This window comes from Aegilops tauschii, chromosome 1, assembly GCF_002575655.3.
Source record: "Aegilops tauschii subsp. strangulata cultivar AL8/78 chromosome 1, Aet v6.0, whole genome shotgun sequence".
NCBI lineage: Eukaryota > Viridiplantae > Streptophyta > Magnoliopsida > Poales > Poaceae > Aegilops > Aegilops tauschii.
The window spans coordinates 474,233,894-474,257,086 of record NC_053035.3 but is presented as its reverse complement, the minus strand read 5'-3'; the positions used below and the strand labels follow the sequence as shown (position 1 = coordinate 474,257,086).

General features: G+C 46.5%; 1 non-coding gene across 1 annotated transcript; it reads right to left on the bottom strand.

The window, feature by feature from the left end:
* Window positions 1–18,422: 18,422 nt before the first annotated feature.
* On the bottom strand, window positions 18,423–18,494 carry TRNAD-GUC (transfer RNA aspartic acid (anticodon GUC)). Its single transcript has one exon. It is a non-coding gene; the product is annotated as a tRNA-Asp (tRNA).
* Window positions 18,495–23,193: the final 4,699 nt, after the last annotated feature.

Here is a 23,193-nt window from a genome sequence, read left to right as displayed (position 1 = left end):
TATTAAGTCATTTTGGAGGAAAAGAAGCTAACTCTAGGTCATTGTGGTAAGCATATTGGAGGAAATAAGGCTAAGTCTAGGTCTGTATGCATTTGTTAAGCAAAACACTAGAAGAAACTTACCAGCGCCCACCATCTTTCAACACCTGCCATGACAAAGAGTAAACGAAATTAATACAACATAAAAAAAATACCAACATGAATAATAATATGTATATCACTTAAGTGTATCATCATCAAGTACAACATAAAGAAATTGAATACCTGACACTACTAATAATCTCGATCACTATCATCAATAAATGCATAATCATCATCATCACTATAATCAATGACGGGCTCATAGGGTTCAGTGGCATCAACATGTGGAAGGCCACCTTGACGTAATCGGTCAAGCATTGACAGGTCATCCGCAGCAGTAACCTCTTCTTGTAACGGCTCTTCTTGTTCCTCCTCTGGGTTGATGTCGGATTCACTGTCGCTGTCTACTTCAATGTTTTGGGGTGAAGTATAGCGGTTCTTGAAACGCTTTTTGGAAAGACGTGTCTCTTGGAAGAATTCTCCTTCATATGTGTCTGGGTTAATGTGAGGTTCATAATCCTCTTCCTTTGGGGGAGATAGTCTAGCACGTGGCGGCACTTCATAAACGACATCCCAACCTTTCATATTTGGATTAGTTTGGCAGGCCCACGGTAGATTGAATACTTGGGTCGCCTGTTGAGCCGTAATATAGACATCAGGAACATCTAAATGGGTGCTTTGTTTGATTTCAACTAGCCCTATATGTTCATGAGTCCTTCTTGTCTCCTTCGGCTGAAACCAATAACATTTTAAGAGTACGACATTCGGTGGGTTGTCACCATACAATAGAAGTTCATAAATTCCTTCAACTCTCCCATAATACTCGGTACCTCCTTCGCCGATAGCAGATACACAACAATTTGTAAACTTTCGGTCGGCCATAGATAGCTCTTTGCCATAGGTACGAAAGTAATACCCGTTGATGTCGTATTTGTCAAATGAACGGACCTTATAGTCAAAACCATTAGCGACTTGTCTCAATTCGGCGTCCATAGACTCTGAATTAGCCTACAAGTTTAATATGAAAGGATTGTTGCATTAGGCAGAAATTAGCGAATGAAATGAAATGGTCTAATAGAAATTACCGTTTGTTTGAACCAAGAGATGAAACCGGGATAGCCGCCTCCTTGCTTTGCGAGAAGCTCATACTCTTCGACAGAATCCTTTTGGATCACCGCTCCATACGAGAATATGGCGACGTATCGACTGTATGAAATATCCAGGAATAAGAGCAGTTCAAAGGAAATAGAAGTTGCGAAACAATGTACCGAGAACTTACTCGATGTACAGACGCACTTCTGTCAGATTGTTGAAGATATACAACGTAATGGTCCGCCATTCTTCGTTATCCAAAGATACTGGTTTTGAACCACTGGCTGGTGCGAGATTCCCTTTGAATAGGCTGAGGTTGGATCGACCCTTTTGAGGTTCGTCAGCATTGTACCGAGGCTTCGGATTATGCAAATGACGATTTTTGGCTTCGTGGTGTGCTGTCACGACTGTATTGGGTTGCCGTCAGACCAAACACACTGAACCCATCCGTGCTGACGCTGACTCGAGGATGCCTCGGATCTGCCGCTTTGTCATCATGTAATTCATCAAACTTCTTCCACGCAACACCATCCGATGTGTGTACCATCATCAGATTCCCATCTGCATCTAGTTCGGTTCTTTTGCCTGTTTTGTGCCATGTCATCTGTCTGGCCGTCTCTTCAAGCATGAAAATACGTTGAAGTCTTGGTACGATTGGCATATACCGAAGAACACTAACGGGGATTTTGGTCTACGTCTTCTCACCCATACCGTTGTCTACCACAACATACCTGGAAGACTTGCAAATGGGACAATAGTTCAAGTCCGCATATTCAAGCCTAAATAAGGCACATCCTTTCTCACATGCACGGAGGATTTTGTTCGACTGGTACAGGTTTGCAGGCATTACAAGGCCTTTGGGTAGAAAGCGTCCAAATACTGTCATAATTGCGTCATAGCATTCTCTGCCCAAGTTGAACTGAGCCTTCAGAGCCATTACTTGTGAGATGGCATCCAACTGACAAAGCTCAGTGTGCTCGTGGAGCGGACGTTTTGAAGACTCCAACATTTCCTTGAAGGCCTTTGCAGATTCTTCCATCTCCTCGTCCGAATCCTGAGCATCATCCCAGTCTTGCACCATGTTTTCCATCCCGGTACCATGCTCGTCGGTGCGACGACGAACCACCTCAGCTCGGTCACGTTGGGCAGACTTACCATGAAATGTCCACACCGTATAATTGGGCGTAAAACCACTCTTCTGCAGGTGTTTGCCCATTTTAGCCTCTGTCCTCTTTTCGCAATTGTCGCACCGGGAACAGGGGCACCAGGTTTTCCTCTGGCCATTTGCAAATGCAGCTTGCACAAACGCCTTGGTTTTTGTGAACCATTCAGTGCTCCATTTGTTCTGACCAGTGTGACCGGTGTACATCCGCGCACGATCACTCATCTTGACTTTCAGAGCTACTGGACACACAACAAATATATATATATATATATATATATATAATTCACCATGTATATATTCATCAGTTTGTCAATTTTATTACGTCCATGCAACCTACACTCTAATAGGTAATGATAGGTCCTAATCCCACCAGAGTATGTGTAGATTGGGTTCCTTTTCCCATGCTATGCTCCGGATCCGACACAAAATTTCGGCAGCACCTCCCCGTTGTTCTCCTGATACACGTCTCTGCAATAAACAGAGAGGATGTGTACCCGGAGAACAACAGGGGAGACACTGACGAAATTTATGCGTCGGATTCGGAGCAAAGCATATGGGAAAACAAACTCAATCTACACATACTCGGGCTGTCCATGGATAGCGTTGGACAATTCGGAAGAAATACGGTTATAAATATGCAAATGCATGCATATTTATAGATGTAACCCTTTTGAACGGGAGATGCATAGTGGTTACACATACTGATGATTGACACCTATAGCTAGCAAATTTCATCGGCACGAAGACCGGAACAGAGCACATGAAGGGGGAGGAGGAGATGTCATTTGTGCTCACCAACGAACGCAGGGGCGGAGCTCATCGAACGCACGGGGAGGTCGTCAAACACCACACCCTCGCAGCGACGAAACAACTGCACATTTGAATCCACCCGATAAACACAAATATGTATGATGTTTTGCATAACAAAATCAAAAAATATACGACCTAACTAATAATTCACAAATATATGACCCCGCCGGCCTCGGGAAGGCCAAAGAGCACCTTCTACATATTCTTTTCTTCTTCTTCTTCTTCTTCTTCTCCCCTCCTCTTCTTCTCCTACACTTTCTTCTTCTTCTTCTCCCCTCCTCTTCTTCTCCTACACTTTCTTCTTCTTCTTCTTCTCCCCTCCTCTTCTTCTCCTACACTTTCTCCTTCTTCTTCTTCTCCCCTCCTCCTCCTCTTCTTCTTCTTCTTCTTATTCTTCCCCTTCTACATATTCTTCTTTTCTTCTTCTTCTTTTTTCATCTTTTTTCTACTTCTTTTAATTATATGACTAATTATCTAAAACCGATGCACTAAATCTAACAGTAACACATATATATCTAGCACTAAACCTAACACTAACAATTAAATAGCAGAAAAAAGAAAAATAACTCACCGGACCCGACGGGGGCCGGGGCTTCGCAACGGAAGGGTGGCGGTGGCGACGGGGGCCGCAGGGCTCTGGCCGGGGCGGTGGAGCTCATCATGGGGGAGGGGCGGTGGAGCTCATCAGGGGGGAGGGGCGGTGAGCGGCGGCCCCGAGCCGGCAGGGAGGCGGGGGCGATGGGGCCGCGGTGGCGGGTGGCGGGGGCGGCGGCGACGCCGGGGTGGTGGGGCGCTGGGGCGGCGGGGTGGTGGGGCGACGGCACGGGGCGGGGGCGGCTGGTGGGTGGCGGGGGCGGCAGCAGGTGGTGGGGGCGGCTGGTGGGGGTGGCGGCGGGTGGCGGGGGCGTGGTGGCTCGGGTCGAAGAGAGAGGAGAGAAACAGAGAGATCGATGGATCCAGGGCGGGGTGGGTCTCGCCGTTAGTTAGGTTAGTTCTTTGCCGTCCGCCAAACCTTTGCCGTCAGCTTTTTTTTCTCTTTGCCGTCCGCTAGTTGACGGGAAAGAGGGGGGGCGTTAAGTTTTTTTAATCAGCTCGTTAGTGGGGACCACCACTCTCTTTGCCGTCTGCTAGCTGACGACAAAGATTCTTTGCCATCCGCTAGCTGACGGGAAAGAGTAGGCTGATGCCAAAGACCGTTCTTTGCCATCAGCCAGTTCATTGCCGTCCGTTTTCTGTAAGCGGACGGCAAAGACCTTCTTTGCCGTCAGCCAGCGGACGGCAAAGACTTGGCTGACGGCAAATTAGCTAATTCCAGTAGTGTTAATACCCCTCTGATTATGAACATGAATATGGTTTGTGAGTAGTTACTTTTGTTCCTGAGGACATGGGAGAAGTCTTGCTGTTAGTAGTCATGTCAATTTGGTATTCGTTCGATATTTCGATGAGATGTATGTTGTCTCTCCTCTAGTGGTGTCATGTGAACGTCGAGTACATGACACATCACCATTATTTGGGCCTAGAGGAAGGCATTGGGAAGTAATAAGTAGATGATGGGTTGCTAGAGTGACAGAAGCTTAAACCCTAGTTTATGTGTTACTTCGTAAGGGGCTGATTTGGATCCATATGTTTCATGTTATGGTTAGGTTTACCTTAATACTTCTTTTGTAGTTGTGGATGCTTGCATTAGGAGTTAATCATAAGTGGCATGCTTGTCCAAGTAAGGGCAGCACCCAAGCACCGGTCCACCCACATATCAGATTATCAAAGTAACGAACGCAAATCATGTGAGCGTGATGAAAACTAGCTTGACGATAATTCCCATGTGTCCTCGGGAGCATTTTCCTTTATATAAGAAATTGTCCAGGCTTGTCCTTTGCTTAAAAAAGGATTGGGCCACTTTGCTGCACCTTATTTACTTTTATTACTTGTTGCTCGTTACCATTTACCTTATCACAAAACTATCTGTTATCGATAATTTCAGTGCTTGCAGATAATACCTTACTGAAAACCGCTTGTCATTTCCTTCTGCTCCTCATTGGGTTCGACACTCTTACTTATCAAAAGGACTACGATCGATCCCCTATACTTGTGGGTCATCAGTGATCTCGACAATCGAAGGTGATCTGGAATGACGACCACGGGTTGAATTTTGGGGCGACTGGCTCTACCGCGTAGACGTCCCTGAGTGCACGCTTGCGCTCCCTTTTGGGAATGTGTGTAGCGTATATCATGTTCACCGTTTTGACTTGAGGGGGAAATTTCTTCTGCCCCCCAGTGTTCGGCTACCGGGGCTCTTCGCCACCGTCCTCACTTTGTGATCCCTTTTCCTTGTTCTCGGCATTTAACTTGCCGGCCTGTTTAAAAATCCAACAATCTCTGTTGGTATGATTGGCTTGTTTGTCTGGGGTGCCATGTATCTGGCACGGACGGTCGAGTATGCGGTCCAAGCTGGATGGTCCCTCGCTGTTCCTTTTGTAGGGCTTCTTCCGCTGGCCGGACTTGGAGCCACTGAATCCGGCATGAACCGTAGTGTCATCGGTGTTATCGCCATTACTTCGGCGTTTGTTTCTATTGCGCCGAAGCTTGACGGTGCTGTTTTTGGCCTCGGAGGGGTCTGCCTCGCTGGCTGTGTTTTTGCTACGAGCCAGCCAGCTGTCCTCACCTGCGCAAAAGCGGGTCATGAGTGCCGTGAGGGCTGCCATGTATTTTGTCTTTTCTTGGCTGAGGTGGCGGGCGAGCCATTCGTCACGGATGCTGTGTTTGAAGGCCGCTAGGGCTTCGGCATCCGGACAGTCAACGATCTGGTTCTTTTTGGTTAGGAACCTAGTCCAGAATTTTCTGGCTGATTCTCTAGGTTGTTGAACTATATGACTTAAGTCATCGGCGTCTGGTGCCCGGACATAAGTGCCTCGGAAGTTGTCAAGAAAACCTTCTTCCAAGTCCTCCCAGCTGCCGATGGAATTTTCAGGCAGGCTATTTAACCAGTGTCTAGCTGGCCCTTTTGGTTTTAGTGGGAGGTAGTTGATGGTGTGGAGATCGTCTCCTCGGGCCATATGGATGTGGAGAATAAAATCCTCGATCCATACTGCGGGATCGGTTGTTCCGTCATATGATTCAATATTAACGGGTTTGAACCCCTCGGGGAATTCATGATCCAGTACTTCATCTGTGAAGCAGAGAGGGTGTACGGTGCCTCTATATCGGGCCGCGTCACGACGCACCTCCGATGAAGTCCGCCTGCGGTTATCGGCCCGGGCATGACTAGGTTTGTTACGTCCGAATAGGTAGCCGTCGTCGCGAGTCGAAAGGCGTCCTCGCGATCCGTAGATTGATCTGGTGTGTCCTGCACTACTGTCCAGGTCCTGTGAAGGTCGTATGTATAGTCCCGAGCTGTTTTATCTCTGTTTTTGCGAGGCGGTGGGCGGGCTGCTGTTCGGCATGAGTTGCCGTTTTGTCCCGACCGCGGGGTGGTCGGTCCACCGCATTGTCCCGACCTCGCGGTGGTCGTTCCGCATTGCGCGGGGGGAGGTATGGGCTCCGGCGCCTCCTCATCGAACTGAGGTAGCAGTCTGCGCTTCGGGTAACTCTTGGCTGGACGTTTGAGGCCTTATTCTTCGGCTGCCAGGACATCAGTCCATATATCAAAGAGTAGGTCTTGACCAGCTTGAAGCTGCTGCTGCTTCTTCTTCGGGCTTCTTGCAGTGGCTATTAGCTGACGCTTGAAGCGCTCCTGCTCGAGGGGTGCCTCGAGCACGATGAAATCCTCGTTGCCGAGGCTCTCCTCATCCTCGGAGAGTGGACGGTAACTATCATCATCTGGCTCACTGGGCATGGCCTGTTTATCAGGGCTAACTTGCCCGTTGTCTTGTTCCTCCTGTTCGGATGGTACTCCAACAGGGTCTTCATTGTTTTCCGCGTCGTCCGGAGTACTATTTTCTCCGATGCCAGTGTTGCTATCTTTCGAGCGACGTGACTTAGAACGGCGTTTAGGGCGCCGGCGCTTGGACTGTGTCTCAGAAGGTTTATTTGCAACTTGATCTTCTTTGTCATCGTCGCTAGCTTTTTTAGGCGTGTCAACCATGTATATGTCGTACGAAGAGGTGGCCGTCCAACGTCCAGTGAATGGTGGATCTTGGCCTTGCTCCTTGTCGGCATCGTCGTCCATACCGTCGATGTCTTCGGAGCCATAATCAAGCACGTCAGTTAAGTCCTCGACGGTGGCTATGAAGTGGGTGGCGGATGGGAAGCGAAATTCTCTATCATCGGCCTCTAGTTCGAGCCGGACATAGTTCGGCTGTGAGTCCCCCGCCAAGGACAGGTTCTTTAATGAATTTAGCACTTCGCCCAAGGGCGAGTGTTGGAAGATATCTGCGGCGCTGAACTCGAAGATCGATAACCGATCCAGCTCTGCGCCCGCAGGCGTGCGTGGTTCGGAACTTATAGCCGGAAACGAGTCCGGAATTCCATTGACGCAGATATTGCAAGGTGCTGAGTCTGTGTGCGACTCCAACGCCGCGGACTCCGCGGTTTCGGATGGCGCGATCTGCTCCAGATCTAAGGCCGTAGCAGTTACAGGAACCATCTCCTGAATATGGTCTGATGACAGATTTAAGTCATGTTCATCGGAGCGAGGGGGAGCGATCGTCGTGGTCTCAAATCCGTTGAAGATCAAGTCTCCACGGATATCCGCGACGTAGTTCAAGCTTCCAAATCTGATCTGGCGGCCAGGGGCGTAGCTATCGATCTGCTCCAGATGGCCAAGCGAGTTGGCCCGCAGTACGAAGCCGCCGAATACGAAGATCTGTCTAGGGAGGAAGGTTTCTCCTTGGACGGCGTCACTATCGACGATTGAAGGGGCCATCGAACCTTTAGTCGACGGCACAGTGGAACTCTCAATGAAAGCACCAATGTCGGTGTCAAAACCGGTGGATCTCGGGTAGGGGGTCCCGAACTGTGCGTCTATGGTCAATGGTTACAGGAGACGGGGGACACGATGTTTACCCAGGTTCGGGCCCTCTCTATGGAGGTAATACCCCACTTCCTGCTTGATTGATCTTGATAATTATGAGTATTACAAGAGTTGATCTACCACGAGATCGTAATGGCTAAACCCTAGAAGCCTAGCATGGATGACTATGGTAATGAGTATATATCCTTTCCGGACTACACCCTCCAGTTAATATAGACACCGGGGGGATCTAGGGTTACATAGAGTCGGTTACATAAGAAGGAATCTTCATAGTTGGTCGCCAAGCTTGCCTTCCACGCCAAGAAGAGTCCAATCCGGACACGGATACACTCTTCGGCCTTCGTGTCTTCACAGCCCATCAGTCCGGCCCATGGATAACGGGCCGGACGCCCGAGGACCCCTTAGTCCAGGACTCCCTCACCCTCCATCATCCCCGCCGTCGTCCCCGTCATCGACCCCCCTCCGACCTTGAGGTGAGACCAGCCAAATCTCCATGTCAATATCAGTCCTATAAGATAATTTGAAATGTTTTTGCTCATATTTTCAACCATTGAAATGTAATGGCCATCAAGTTTGAATGCTCATATGATGTAGATAAAAACATGTATATTTCGGGTTGACTTTAAGTCTGTCGAGTCTCCACCATATATGAGAGGACGAAGAATCCCGACTGTTGTCGTGGGGGTAGCTTCTCCTTCGTTCCCGTGTGCTAGACAATTTGGTGTAATGCACTCGGGAACGAAAGGAGGAGCTACCATCACCGACGGTCGCAAATGTCAGAGAGGAATCAGTGAGGGAGAGTCTCCACCATATATGAGAGGACGAAGAATCCCGACTGTTGTCGTGGGGGTAGCTTCTCCTTCATTCCCGTGTGCTAGACAATTTGGTGTAATGCACTCGGGAACGAAAGGAGGAGCTAGTATCACCGACGGTCGAATATATACACCACGTGAGCTGAGAGTTTTCAAGAAAAGACTCGACAGACCGATAGTCAACACGTGATGAATAATAATGTTCTAATTTAGTTTTTGTAGTACATATATTTAATTGTACAAGTTTAATCTTTGAATTATGAACATAGGAAATGTTGTACTCGGACGACGAAAGTCTCCCGGGGGAGTGCTCCTGGTGCAACGATGATCGAGGTCTGTGCGACAGGTTCCTTCACCTGGACGAAGATCGGCGCTCCAGCATTAAGCTCCAGGAGACCTTCGATGTTGAAACGGTACGCAACGACGACAAGTGTTTTTTTCGTAATTAAGCACGACTTCAACTATTTCAAGGTGTAATTTTCATCTTTTACAATTCTACTAGCTTATCTCATGCCATGCAATACGCTATGTCTTGGAGAGGATGGGTTTTGAAGACCATGAAAGTTTCGAAACAAAGAAAATTCACCTAAGGACCCATCATGATATGGATTTTGAAGTAAATATGTACAATTCTCAGAGCGTAACCCATTTTGGTTGCCCAAATTGGGAAGCACTTTGCAAGATGTATGGTTTTTATGAGGATATGCTTGTCACCATGGATCTTGGTGATCCTGACATCGAGCAAGACAATATGGACATTTGGGCCCTTGTTGATACGCTTCCAATTCTACCGCTATGTGAGTTTCTCAAACATAGTTATTAGCTAATTTATATTGTTTATTTCAAAATAGTTGACAGCTTATTTCCATTGACAGCTTATTTTCATTCTTCAAACAATGTGCGGAAGATGGTAGAAAAAACCCACTACACCGATGGCTCCGAATTAACTTATCAGGAGAAAAATCATCTAATTGCATTTTGTATTGACCTTGAGAATTACAATACCTATTATGATACTCCTCCAAATTATGGTCAATACGTGCCACTAGTGCACGTGTTGAACCACGGTAACTTCTATGGAGATACCCTGGTAAGATTTTTTACTATTACGACATCTGTGCATCTTTTGCATACTTCTAAAACTAGTACATCATTGCTAATTAAGAAGTTATTACTATGTTTTTCAACAGAAAATCCCGATGGATTGTGTGCCTCATTTGATGTATCAGAATGGTCGCCTTGATGTTTTGAACATACAGCCAGGTCATCCTACGAATCTCACCTGTCCATACCGGATTTCTAAAACTGGTGAACACATGCTAATCAAAGAATGAAAAAAAAGTATGGACAGTCGTAAGGAGGTTCTTGGAAGTAAAAGGAAGCGAAGCGCAAGAATTGGAGACAGGATGATCTCCATTCTCCATAATGGAGAGTCAGGGCCTATATTGTTTTATGCTATTTTACCTTAAAGAGGGTATTTAGGTCCTACCTAATACTGATGATCATGTGTTAAGAACAATTAAGTTGGGTTGGTTCGATGACTATGAGGATGATGATCGTATGACTTGTTATTAATAACGAGTAGAAGTTGTATGATGATGATTAGTAGGACTTGTTATTATGATGATGCATGATGCGAGCATGAAGAGTTATTATATATCAGTGGGTTAAATGGACATGAATTGAATTGAAGTGAAGGCAACATGTGGTGCATGTCGAAAGTAGTACTAATCCAAACTTGATCAAGTTAGCATTAGTATTACTTTCGACATGCACCACATGTTGCCTTCAATTCAATCTAAGCCATGTTTAGGCATAGCAGTAGCGTTGGTAAACCAAGCACGGAGATAAGAGAGGACACTTCTCTCTATTAGCTAGCTAACACCCTAAATTAACCCCCCAAAACCCCCAACCCCCCCCCCTTTAGAAAAAAAACAAAAACCCCAGCCCCTGAAATGCTGACGCGTGGTAGCTTATTGGTCCCGTTTGGTGCTACCAACCGGGACCAAAGGCCCTCCTGCCTGGGCTCGCCGCAGTGGCTACGTGGAGGCCCATCTGTCCCGGTTGGTGTAAGAACTGTGACTAAAGGTGTAGGGCTTTAGTACCGACCCTTTAGTCCCAGTTCCCCAACCGGGACAAATGGGCCTTACGAACCGGGACAAATGGCCCTTTTTCTACTAGTGTTCAACAGCAACGCCTTCAGAAAGGGAGCGACGCTCTACGCCACCATCATCGGATCCAACCACCAAAGGTCAGATTCAAAGTTTTCACCCTGAAGAATTAGTCTGAGCATATCCGAGCAATGCCTTCAAGAAGGTAACGATGGAAAAACATCGCCATTGCCATGTATCCAACTCATGTCAGACATAGGTTTTCACCCCAGAGCTCGAGACGCACCACCATCGAAGTCAATCATATGTTGTCGCCACCACTTTTCCACCATCCTAGCAGCTGCATGCGATGGACTAGAAACCAACCGCCGCCACTGCACAGCCATTCCCTTTGCGCCAAGTCATCTTCCATAAATTGCATCTCACCGACAAAGACAACCTTTGGATCTAAAGAGGAATCCTCGTATCGATCTTTCGACGGCCATCACAATTCGCAGGGAGGCCGTCACTGCAGGGCGAAGTGATCACCATACGGACCAACACCGACAGCACAACACATCACCATCAATTGCCACATCGTTGTACAGAGCTCTATCCAAGCCAATCAACCGAGGGCTGGCATAGCGGGATCTGAAGCACGAAAAGCATATTTGTCCGGCAACCAAGAACCATGAAGCAAGGAGTTAATTCAAGTTTAGACTACCTGCTTGTCACAAGTTGACACATGTGCACATGTTTTAGAATTTGACCACTTTGCACTATATTTCGGGCCTACAATTCCGATTTGCACCGTTTCTTTTATTTTTCTCCTTTTTTGTCACCGATGATGTTGCAACGGTGTGGCATTCAGGCACAATTTTCCTTTCCGTTTTCAAGCAAGCAAGTAGACAGGCAGGCCGCCTGAATTGGCTGCTGGACCTATTGGTTACAAGCAAGAAAGCACAGATGTCTAGTGGAACATGGATTTGGTTACAGCAAGAAAGCACAGTTAATTTAGTAATAGCAAGTGCATCTAAGCTTGGGAACATGATTATGGCAAGAAAGCACAGATGTCTAGTGGCATGTCATGACTGAATATGTGTGTGCACGAAATAAATTGTGCCAAGAGGCTGCATTTCAATGGCCTATTGACGAATTGAAGTCTAAATTGTTAGGTTGGTCTCTCTCCCGTTCGAGCCCAACGGGTCGAACGGGCCCTTGCATCTCGCCCTGATCGGGGGCGCCCAACCAAACCATGGTTGGTGGGCCCCTGTGACCAGCGCTATATAAACAGAGTTGGGGGCTGGGGCACGAGTTACGAGATTAATGGCTGCGACAATCCCCACCGACATTCCCTACCGATCTAGGGTTAGCGCGGTGCTCACGGGAAGCTCCACTACCGCCGCCACTCTCTGCCATCACCGGCCACTACTTCACCATGGCCGGCACCGGCTCGAGCTCTTCAACCCAAGGAGAAGGTAGGTTTACCGGAATCACTAGCCTACATCGACCCACGAGATCCAACAATGGTATCAGCCAGATTGGGTTTAGTTTTTTCGGTAGAAAGAAATCACAGCAAAAGTAAATCCCTCCCCAAAGAACCCTAATCTACAGGGCGAAGAACGAATCCTCAACGGAGAAAGTAGCGCCGCCGTCATGGCCGCGCCGTTCCTCTCTATCCGGGCGCGCATCGGCAAGCCAAGGCGCCGGACGAAGAACCACCCCGCGAGGGGCAAAGCACACCGCGACCAAATCCCTCGACGGCGGCGCGCTCACCACAAGGGCGGACGTGCGACCGGCGAGGAGGATGGGAACGGTGCCGCCGCTCGTAGCTCCGTCGTCGTCGATTTCGATTCGAAAAGGGGAGCGCGCGGTGGAACAGAGTTCAAAGAAAGGGGAGGGGCTCGTTGCGCAGTGGCTAATGACCTCGTCGCCGGCGGCCGGCGCAGCCCGAACCCGCCGCCACTCTGGCTGATAGAGGAGCAGAGGAGGGCCTTGGTCGCCCCTCTCTCTCGCTCTGTCGCATGAGACAGTGGTGGAATGGAAAGGGAAAGGGAAAAGGGCCAGCTCGGCTCGCGCGGTGGCCTGACGCCGTCGCCGGCGGCCGGCGTGGCCAGCGGGCGGAGAGACGCGCGAGCGGCGCGGGGGAGGGAGGGATTGACCGAGGCTGCGCTCGGCTCTCCCTCGCTCACTGTTTTGTTCGGGAGAAAAGCGCGGATGGCCGTCCGATCGCAATGAACGGCCACGATGCAAACCCTAACCCCGAACTGGGCTTTTGGGCCAAAGACACTGCTGGGCTGGCTGAGGCCAGTAGCTGGCGGGCGCTGACACACAGAGCGCGTGTGAGCAGGCCACGGGCCAGCTGCAGTTCTTTTAGTTTTTGTTTATTTGTCATGATTTTTGGGCAGATTTCATAAACAGTTTTTCTATGCAAATTTTTTCAACGAAAATTTTGTTTTAGAAAATATAAAAAAGTAAACAGAAAAAGTTCTGAAAATGAAAATAGAAAATTTTCAGAAAAGAAAAGTTCATGAATTTGATAATGAAAATTAAAAGTTCATGATTTTTTTCGGTCCAACAAAAGTTTCTGTAAAGAATAAAAAGTTCATGAATTTTTTATTCATGTTTTTCCGCTACAAATAAAAATAAAAGTGCTCTTTTAAAAGTGAATAGAACTAAAGTAAAAGATTAAATTGTTGCTTCTCTAATGCATTTTTGAACCAACCGGTTAAATTTGCTTAGAGAGTAAAAGAGTACATAATTGTTTTTGAATAGAATATTGTAAAGTTTCTGCTGCAAAGTAAAAGTTTTATCCTCCAATTAAATTGGAACCAACGGGAAAATTTAATTGAAAGAAATGTTCTTAGCAATGTTTTTCCCCTGTGGGTGATATAAGATGCAGATAGAAGATATTTTTTTAAAGTTAAAATATGGTATTGTTATTTTCTGACCATGTAACAGTGCTATAATTCTATGAGTCTTATGTTCAAAGTTTAAATCTCTGATAAATTTTGTATCAAAGTGATCAATTTTCAGAGAACGGATAAAGATCAAGAAATGCTCTTGAACTAGAGATATGTACATTTCTTGTTCCCGCTGCAATAAAGTTGATGATGATGATTAATTCTTAGCAAAGTTGTTTAATAGATATACTATCATCACATTGTTTATGAGTTATATGCATTATTTCTATTTTCGCCCGACGGTGATATGGATTAATGTAGAAGGATGATGTTTATTCTAATTCTGCCACAACGGTGATTTAGAATATAAAAGAAAGCTTCAAAAGTTTAATGTGCATTTTTTTAACCAGACCAGCGTAGGGTTATTTTTATGCCCATTATTGCCGATTATTGGCTAAGTTTTCCATGCTTTCATTCGTGAAAGCGAATGGCTGGGTACTTGTGACCCGAAAGATGACCAAGAGAGGTCATAACGTGAGGGAGTATGTTGGCATCAAAAGAAAAGAGATAGATCATTGAGAGTCTTAGTTGATGTGTCTTTCATGTACTCTCTATGAAGAAGATTTTTCAGTCAACATGATTTGAGATGAAACAAGCAACATGCGTGTTTAATTTGACCAACGTCGGATCAAGCATGTGTGTCAAAGAGCATTCGGATTTATTCCTAAATTTGATGATTGAATATGCAGTCAAAAGAGCCAATTCTGGCATTTATGTTCCCTTACAGGGAATTACCCGCATGGCGGGAAAATATGATTATGATAAAACCCGCATGGCGGGAAAAGTCTGGGAAAATACCTACGTAACGGGGTAAAGCTGACATAATATTATGTCAAAAATCCCGCATGGCAGGAGAAATTCTGGCAAGAAAAAGATATGATAACTCATGTGCTTTTAATGTATCCTACTCTGGGAGAAAAGAATGGAGTAGCTGAAAGGCGCAACCGTACACTTATGGATATGGTGCGCAGCATGATGAGTTATTCCAACTTGCCATTGGGATTATGGATGGAGGCGCTTGAAACCGCCATTCACATTCTCAACAGAGTACCAAGCAAGTCGGTGCCCAAAACACCGTACGAGCTATGAACAGGAAGGGTGCCCTCCCTACAACACTTCAGGGTGTGGCGGTGCCCTGCTGAGGCCAAAATGTTTAATCCAAACATTGCAAAGTTAGATCCAAAAACAATGAGTTGCCACTTCATTGGCTATCAAGACAGATCAAAGGGTTTTCGTTTCTACTGTCCAGACAGATATACAAAGTTTGTAGAAACAAGACATGCAGTCTTCTTAGAGGATGAAATGATGAGGGGGAGCATGGTAGCTCGGAAAATTGATCTTGAGGAGAAGAGGGTGCATGCACCTAATCCAATGATTCAGGAGCCAATTTTCTCACTACCAGTTGCAACTCCACCCATGACAACTACGGGGGTAGACCCGGAACCTGTCCTTCAGGAGCCGACTGAACCCGTTGTTGAGCATGAAAGGGAGGTGCAACAGCAAATTTTACAAGAAGTGTTAAAGTTGAGGCACATAATGTGCCGAAAACTGAGGCCCTTAGAAGGTCTACAAGACCAAGAAAGTCAGATATTTCTAATGACTTTAAAGTTTATAACACAGAAATGGTTGATATGGAAAAAGATCCCACCTCATATGAAGAAGCCATGAGAAGCCCGCATTCATCGAAGTGGGTGAAGGCAATGGAAGACGAGATGAAATCGATGAGTTCCAAAGATGTTTGGGACTTAGAGAAAATTCCTAAAGAAGCCAAAACAGTAGGTTGTAAATGGGTCTACAAAACTAAGTATGACTCTAAAGGGAATGTAGAAAAGTATAAAGCACGACTCATGGCAAAAGGATTTATACAAAGAGAAGGGATAGATTACAATGAGACATTTTCTCCAGTCTCATGTAAGGATTCCTTCCGAATCATAATGGCATTAGTTGCTCATTTTGATTTAGAGTTACATCAAATGGATGTAAAGACGACATTTCTCAACGGGGATTTAAAAGAAAATGTCTACATGAAACAACCCAAGGGTTTCATCATGGAAGGCAAGGAAAATATGGGATGCCGCCTGAACAAATCCATTTATGGATTAAAGCAAGCCTCTAGACAGTGGTATCTAAAGTTTAATCGAATGATTAAAAAATTTGGATTTAAAGAAAATATTGAGGATAACTGCATTTATGCAATGTTTAAAAATGGGAAATATATTTTCCTAATCTTGTATGTGGATGATATTATGCTTGCTAGCAGTGATGTTACTCTACTACAAGAAACAAAGAAGTTTTTATCCTTAAATTTTGACATAACGGATCTTGGTGAAGCATCATATGTTTTGGGCATAGAAATTCACCGAGATAGGAAAAATGGAGTCTTGGACTATCGCAGAAAGCATATTTAGAAAAGGTTCTTAAAAAGTATAATATGCATGCGAGTAAAGCCACACCTGCTCCTATAGTCAAGGGCGGTAGTTTTGGGAAATTCCAATGTCCCAGGAACCAGTAGAAGATCGATCAAATGAAAGCAGTATCATATGCTTCGGCAGTTGACAGCTTACAGTATACACAAGTGTGCACTCGCTCTGACTTAGCTTTTATCACCGGGGTACTCGGTAGATATCAAGAGAATCCAGGCATAGAGCACTGGAAGATGGTAAAGAAAGCATTGCGTTATGCGCAAGGCACGAAGGACTACATGCTAATATATAGGAGAAGTGATTCCCTAGATTTTGTGGGGGACAGAGATGATAGAAAATCCACGTCAGGATACGTATTCACCCTCGCTGGGGGAGCTATTTCGTGGAAAAGCTCCAAACAGTCGATAGTTGCATCATCCACGATGTATGCAGAATTCATAGCATGCTTCGAGACCACGGGGCAGGCGATATGGCTAAAGAAATTTATACCCGACTTGAAAGTGGTAGATTGTATTCACAAACCACTAAAGATGTACTGTGACAACCAGCCCGCAATATTTTACGCTCACAACAACAAGTCGAGTAATGCTGCCAAAACAATAGACATAAGGTATTATGTTGTGAAAGATAAAATCCAGGATCAAACTATAAGTCTCGAGCATATAAGGACAAAGGATATGCTTGCGGATCCGCTAACGAAAGGCTTACCATCCAATGTGTTCAAGGAACACTTAGCCGGCATGGGTTTAAGGGAAAGCCTTATGATTCCTGGATAGGCCCAAAAGGAACAGAATTTGTTTCTAAACAAAACGTATGTTGTAGCTTTATGATTCTATCGGCAATTAAGCCGTAACGATGAAACATGCTCTATGTACAAATATGTGATGAAACAAATAAACTAGAAAGTATAAGGTTGAAAGTAAAGTTGAGATCAAGGGGGAGAATGTTAGGTTGATCTCTCTCCCATTCGAGCCCAACGGGTCGAACGGGCCCTTGCATCGCGCCCTGGTCGGGGGCGCCCAACCAAACCATAGTTGGTGGGCCCCTGTGACCCGCGCTATGTAAACAGAGGTGGGGGCTAGGCACGAGTACGAGATTAATCGCTGTCACAATCCCCACCGACATTCCCTACCGATCTAGGGTTAGCGCGGTGCTCACGGGAAGCTCCACCACCGTCGCCACTCTCTGCCATCACCGGCCACTACTTCACCATGGCCGGCACCGGCCCGAGCTCTTCAACCCAAGGAGAAGGTAGGTTTACCTGAATCACTAGCCTACATCGATCCACGAGATCCAACATAAACAAGTCATAATTTAGTTACATGAAGGACTTTGTTCCTCCTCCTATACCATATTTCACCTGTTGTACCATGGTTTGCCTTAGGTGGATGAAGAATCGCTGTATTTTCGGTGCATCTTTGTGAATTCTGAAGAAGATACGATCGAGTGCAAAAAGAAATGAAAAAATGGCCGTTGGTTTGCTGCTGCCATCGCTTTCTCCTAAAATTTCGCCGTTTTACGTACTGACGAGTGACTAGCAGTAAGTGCAGCTGCCACAATCCCCACCGACATTCCCTACCGATCTAGGGTTAGCGCGGTGCTCACGGGAAGCTCCACCACCGCCGCCACTCTCTGCCATCACCGGCCACTACTTCACCATGGCCGGCACCGGCTCGAGCTCTTCAACCCAAGGAGAAGGTAGGTTTACCGGAATCACTAGCCTACATCGATCCACGAGATCCAACATAAATAAGTCATAATTTAGTTGCATCAAGGACTTTGTTCCTCCTCCTATACCATATTTCACCTGTTGTACCATGGTTTGGCTTAGGTGGATGAAGAATCGCTGTATTTTCGGTGCATCTTTGTGAATTCTGAAGAAGATACGATCGAGTGCAAAAAGAAATGAAAAAATGGCCGTTGGTTTGCTGCTGCCATCGCTTTCTCCTAAAATTTCGCCATTTTACGTACTGACGAGTGACTAGCAGTAAGTGCAGGTGCCTAGAAAAAAGAGATCGCGCCGTTGCCGGGGATCGAACCCGGGTCACCCGCGTGACAGGCGGGAATACTTACCACTATACTACAACGACTTGGATGACTGTGAGCTTAAGAACGGTAATTAGATCGGCTAACAGTTAACAAATCGGAGGTTCTAACGCTTATGGCAGACTAGATAAGTACCTAATGCTTAAGAAATAAAATCTATTTTTTACTAAGTACCTTCCTAGGTGCCTTGCATTGTACAAAGCCTAAGTATATAAAAATAAAAAGGACTAACTATGTGTAGGTTGACCAATTTTTTTTTGTGCAAGTCATTTTTTTTGGCCATCAGATCTCCATCCAACGACCAAGATTGCGCCGCCACTGTTTATCTTCTTCCTCAAGTTTATTCTTCCTCCCGCACCACGATGTTCTACAAGTGCACAGGGTTTAGTTGCAACATTTTCCAAGTAAAAATATCGATCCCACATGGACCATAGAAAATGGTATTTATCTCTTGTAGGGTTATTGGAATGTGCTTGGAAGTTAGTTGGGGTCCAAAACAAAAGCGGGTGCCGAAGTTGGAATATTATGAGGATGTCGACTGAAAACTAAGTTTGGAAGTCAAGAGTAAAAGAACAAGACAGTAATGAAAACGATGAAATCAACAATAAGGCTAAAGCGTCCTCAGGGAAACCAGATTCACCACTAGTATTTATGTTGCGTAATTATGCAAATGCATAATTCTAGGCTCATATAAATAATTCACTTCATATGCAGAAATTCATTTTGACTCCCAGGAGCACATGCTCCCAGGCCCAAAAATAATTTAAGCTCTCTCATGTGCCAAATCTTGAGCAGTCATCCTTGGAATAAAAAATTTAAGCTCTTCCTACTTACCATTTGATGTCTTTCAGAATAGCAATCAATACAAGGAGCAGGCACCACACAAGCTCACCATAGTTAAGGTCACTTGGTTACCTCTGTATTCCTCTAACATGAACAATGTGGAGATTATTGAACACACTACATGTTTTGCCAATATTTGTACCTTTAACAGGTGCTTTACTTTGAACCATGTGTCCTAAACTTGTAATGAATGGGTGGACGGGAGGATGGCTTTTGACATAGCTCACTGCACGGATTTACAATAGCGATATTAGATCAGAATTAAAATTCAAGAAGAAACAATCTTCACCCTCTGCGTCCCTAGAAAAGTCAGCCTGAGCCGGCAGCAATGCATAGGGTACTAAACACAGGCGGAGGATGCGGTAGGATGAGGTGGGGCGCTCGCCCTACCTTGATTTCTCGTATATTTTTACTAGGTATATGTATACATCGATCTGATTTGATCCGATCGCTAATAATAACCATCAAACATTTTTTTGGGTTGTGATTTAACGTGGACACCTTATCGGGCCGTAACGAACTTGACCAGCCCACAGGCGCACTCACGAACTGGGTGCATGCCGGCACGCGGTGGAGCAACAACAACTTGTCACAGCGGCAACATTAGCCAAATCCGGGAGGAATGATGAACGTCTCAACCGTCCAAAGTTTTACTTGGTAAGAAATACTATCAATGAACATTATTTGTTCCATTTGTGTAGGTTGGCATCATGGCATCGACTACAAAGCTCCAGGACCTTGAATTCAATGGTCGGGGGAACTCTCAAGGTGCTGTACCTATCCGCAACCCCCACAGCTCTTTGACATTCAGGGATATCTGTCTTGCATATTGGTGAGCATCGACTATTCTTCATTGAGGCGGGGCATCTGCCAGTGGTACGAAACCTCATATCGCAGAGATAGGTTGTGTCCAACGCCAGGTACTCGAGCAAAGGTGCGCTCTCGAGAATGTTGGAGTTGTGTCGAATATAGTATACAAGGTAGGTTATAGTTGGACTTGTAGTTGTATTGTGTTTAGATAGGATATGGAGTCGTATCCTAGTAGGACACTTGTATCCTAAGTCTCTCATATATAGTGGGGGTAGACACACGATGTAACCTATGCCAACATAATAGCACAGGCGCGCAAGGGGGAGCCGGCGGTATGTGCCGGCGCCCGGGTGGCCGGTGTGCGGTATTGTGACGGTGTCACGGGGAGGAGCGCCCGTAGTCAAGCCCCGGGGATGTAGCCATATCGGTGAACCTCGTTAACAAATCTCGGTGTCGTGCTTTTGTGATTGCTTGGTCCTCGGATGATCGACGGTATGCCTCGGATTTATTCTAACAAGTGGTATCATGAGCAAGGTTACGAAGAGACTGTTGCGTTGAGCCGAGTTGATTCGCTGATTTAGTTCGTCATGGGAGACGATCGTGTATCAGCGGACGAAAGCGGCGGTCGAAGAAATCGATGGAAGCAGCGGGGCGTAATGCGTGCAAGCTGGCGGCGATTTGTTCAGAGTCTCGACGAGGTGTGATCGAAATCAGCGGCGTCAGGAGAGTCGTGCGGCGGTCGGTCGACGGATTGATGGTGCAAGTGTACTCTAGGCGGGCGCTGAGATCGCTGGCGCTTGGTGGCTCATTGGGCAGGCAAGCCCAGGCGGGGCTGGCCGTAGCGACCCGTGCAGGTGGGCAGGCAAGGCGTGGCAACGCGAGCAGGTTCAGATGGCCGGTGAAGCACGCAGGAAGCGCAACAAAGCAGTGAAACGAGTTCTGTTTTGAAAAAAAAAAGGACCGGGTCCTTGTGTGACACGGACGGAGGCAGATCAATCGGCAAGGAAAAAGTCTATCAAGGGATATGCGTACATCAGGAAGGCTAAGGATTTGACAGAGCAAATAGCTAGCATTGAGAGTTGAGCCTAGGAGCTACACCACGTGAAGACCAACATTGTTTTGGTTGAATTTCTACTAGTACTGGGAGGTGACCACGTTAGGTTTGGAAAGAAGCTCGGTTAATTTTCGCAAGGTCAGCCATACAAAGAATCATGACGCCATCGGGCATCGGATTTGAGTTGGAGAAGTTCATCGGAACTAAAAACCTTGGGTTTTGACAGACACGGATGAAATATTTGTTGGCACAACAGAGATGCTTGAAGGCGTTGCGGGAAGTCAATTCAGTTAAGATGGAATTATCATGTGATGGATGGAAATTCGCGAAAGACGATTTGGGAGCCTCGAGCGTGTCATACAGTCGACGAGTTCGGCTGGGTCGGACTAGGCAGTCTGATGGATCGATGCAACTCGGTTGGTACAGAAGACGGTGGTGGAATCGGCGAAGACGACGTAGGAGCGTGATGCTGATGGTGACCGACTTCTGGGGCATGGAAACACGTGACGCAGGCCCGAGGCTTGTGCGGCTTCGACAAGACTATGGCGCGGGATTGATTCAAGGTGGTGTATACACGGAGCTTGAAGTCCATGAGGCGCAGGAGTGGACTGATCATCTACCATGGAGTCTTGTTGAAGGTGGAGCTGGATTGAGGGGCTACGGTGTAAGGATCCAGAGAATCGAAGCCTATTCAGCAAGGGGGAAAAGCGAGTGACATGCAGTTCGGACTGGAGCCCAGTGGTCCGATGGAAGCGTGAAACTCGTCATCGGTCGGTGTTGATCGATGGTACTCTGCAGTAGGGTTGAGTGGTATGGGTTCGCGACCCTTGAGACTCGACCAGGACAGCGGAGGCTCGACGCGGTAATAGCGGCGAGGCGTGCGGTGCGCACGGGACATGGAGACGGGCCAGGGCTCTGGTGAGACAACTGCGAATTTGACTCGGGATGACTACAAGCAACGGTGAAATTCTTTCAAGTTTCAGACAGGCGGTCAAGAAAGGAGCGGTGATGTTGAGTTCGGGTAACTCTTATGTGTGACACCCAATATGTGAGTTGTTCATTTTCACGCAGGTCAGAGATCAGTGTGTGATGGCATTGAACAGAGCTCTAGAAGTTGGGAGCATACACTAGAGTAAAGAGGAACTTAATTTTACTCGAGTGTTGACTCTGATCAAGAAAAGAAGGTACTACAAGTTGCAGGTGGAGTCATATGGAGTCTTTGGAGTAGCAGCGATGCTCATGGGATAAACTCAAGTTCAATGTACATGGAAGTTTGACGCATGGACAAATTCAAGGTGGTGGAGTATATTCGCCAAGGTGGAGTTTGTTGGAGTTGTGTCGAATATAGTGCACAAGGTAGGTTACAGTTGGACTTGTAGTTGTACTGTGTTTAGATAGGATATGGAGTCGTGTCCTAGTAGGACACTTGTATCCTAGGTCTCTCATATATAGTGGGGGTAGATACACGATGTAACCTATGCCAACATAATAGCACAGGTGCGCAAGGGGGAGCCGGCGGCATGTGCCGGCGCCCGGGTGGCCGGTGTGCGGTATTGTGACGGTGTCACGGGGAGGAGCACCCGTAGTCAAGCCCCGAGGATGTAGCCATATCGATGAAGCTCGTAACAGATCTCGGTGTCGTGCTCTTGTGATTGCTTTGTCCTCGAATGATCGACGGTATGCCTCGGATTTATTCTAACAAAGAATGTGGATCATGAGCTGGATCAAGCTCTTGGATGCACAAAACCCTATGATAGTCACCTGCCTGAGGCGGTCATAGCAGCGCTCCAGCCTCTGCCTCAAACACTCGTCATCGTCGTCTCCAACAACGATGTCGGTCCTAAGGGAACCCCACTCTACCTGCATATGCATACACATGTAGGATCAACAATAATGTCATTGTTATGACGAACAAGCAACACACTAATTAGCATAGATAGCTCCAAATGATATACATAATGACTTACATGTAGGATGAAAAAAAATCTAATACAGGAGAAGCATCAAGAAAAGAAACCAAAGAGAAGATGTCACAG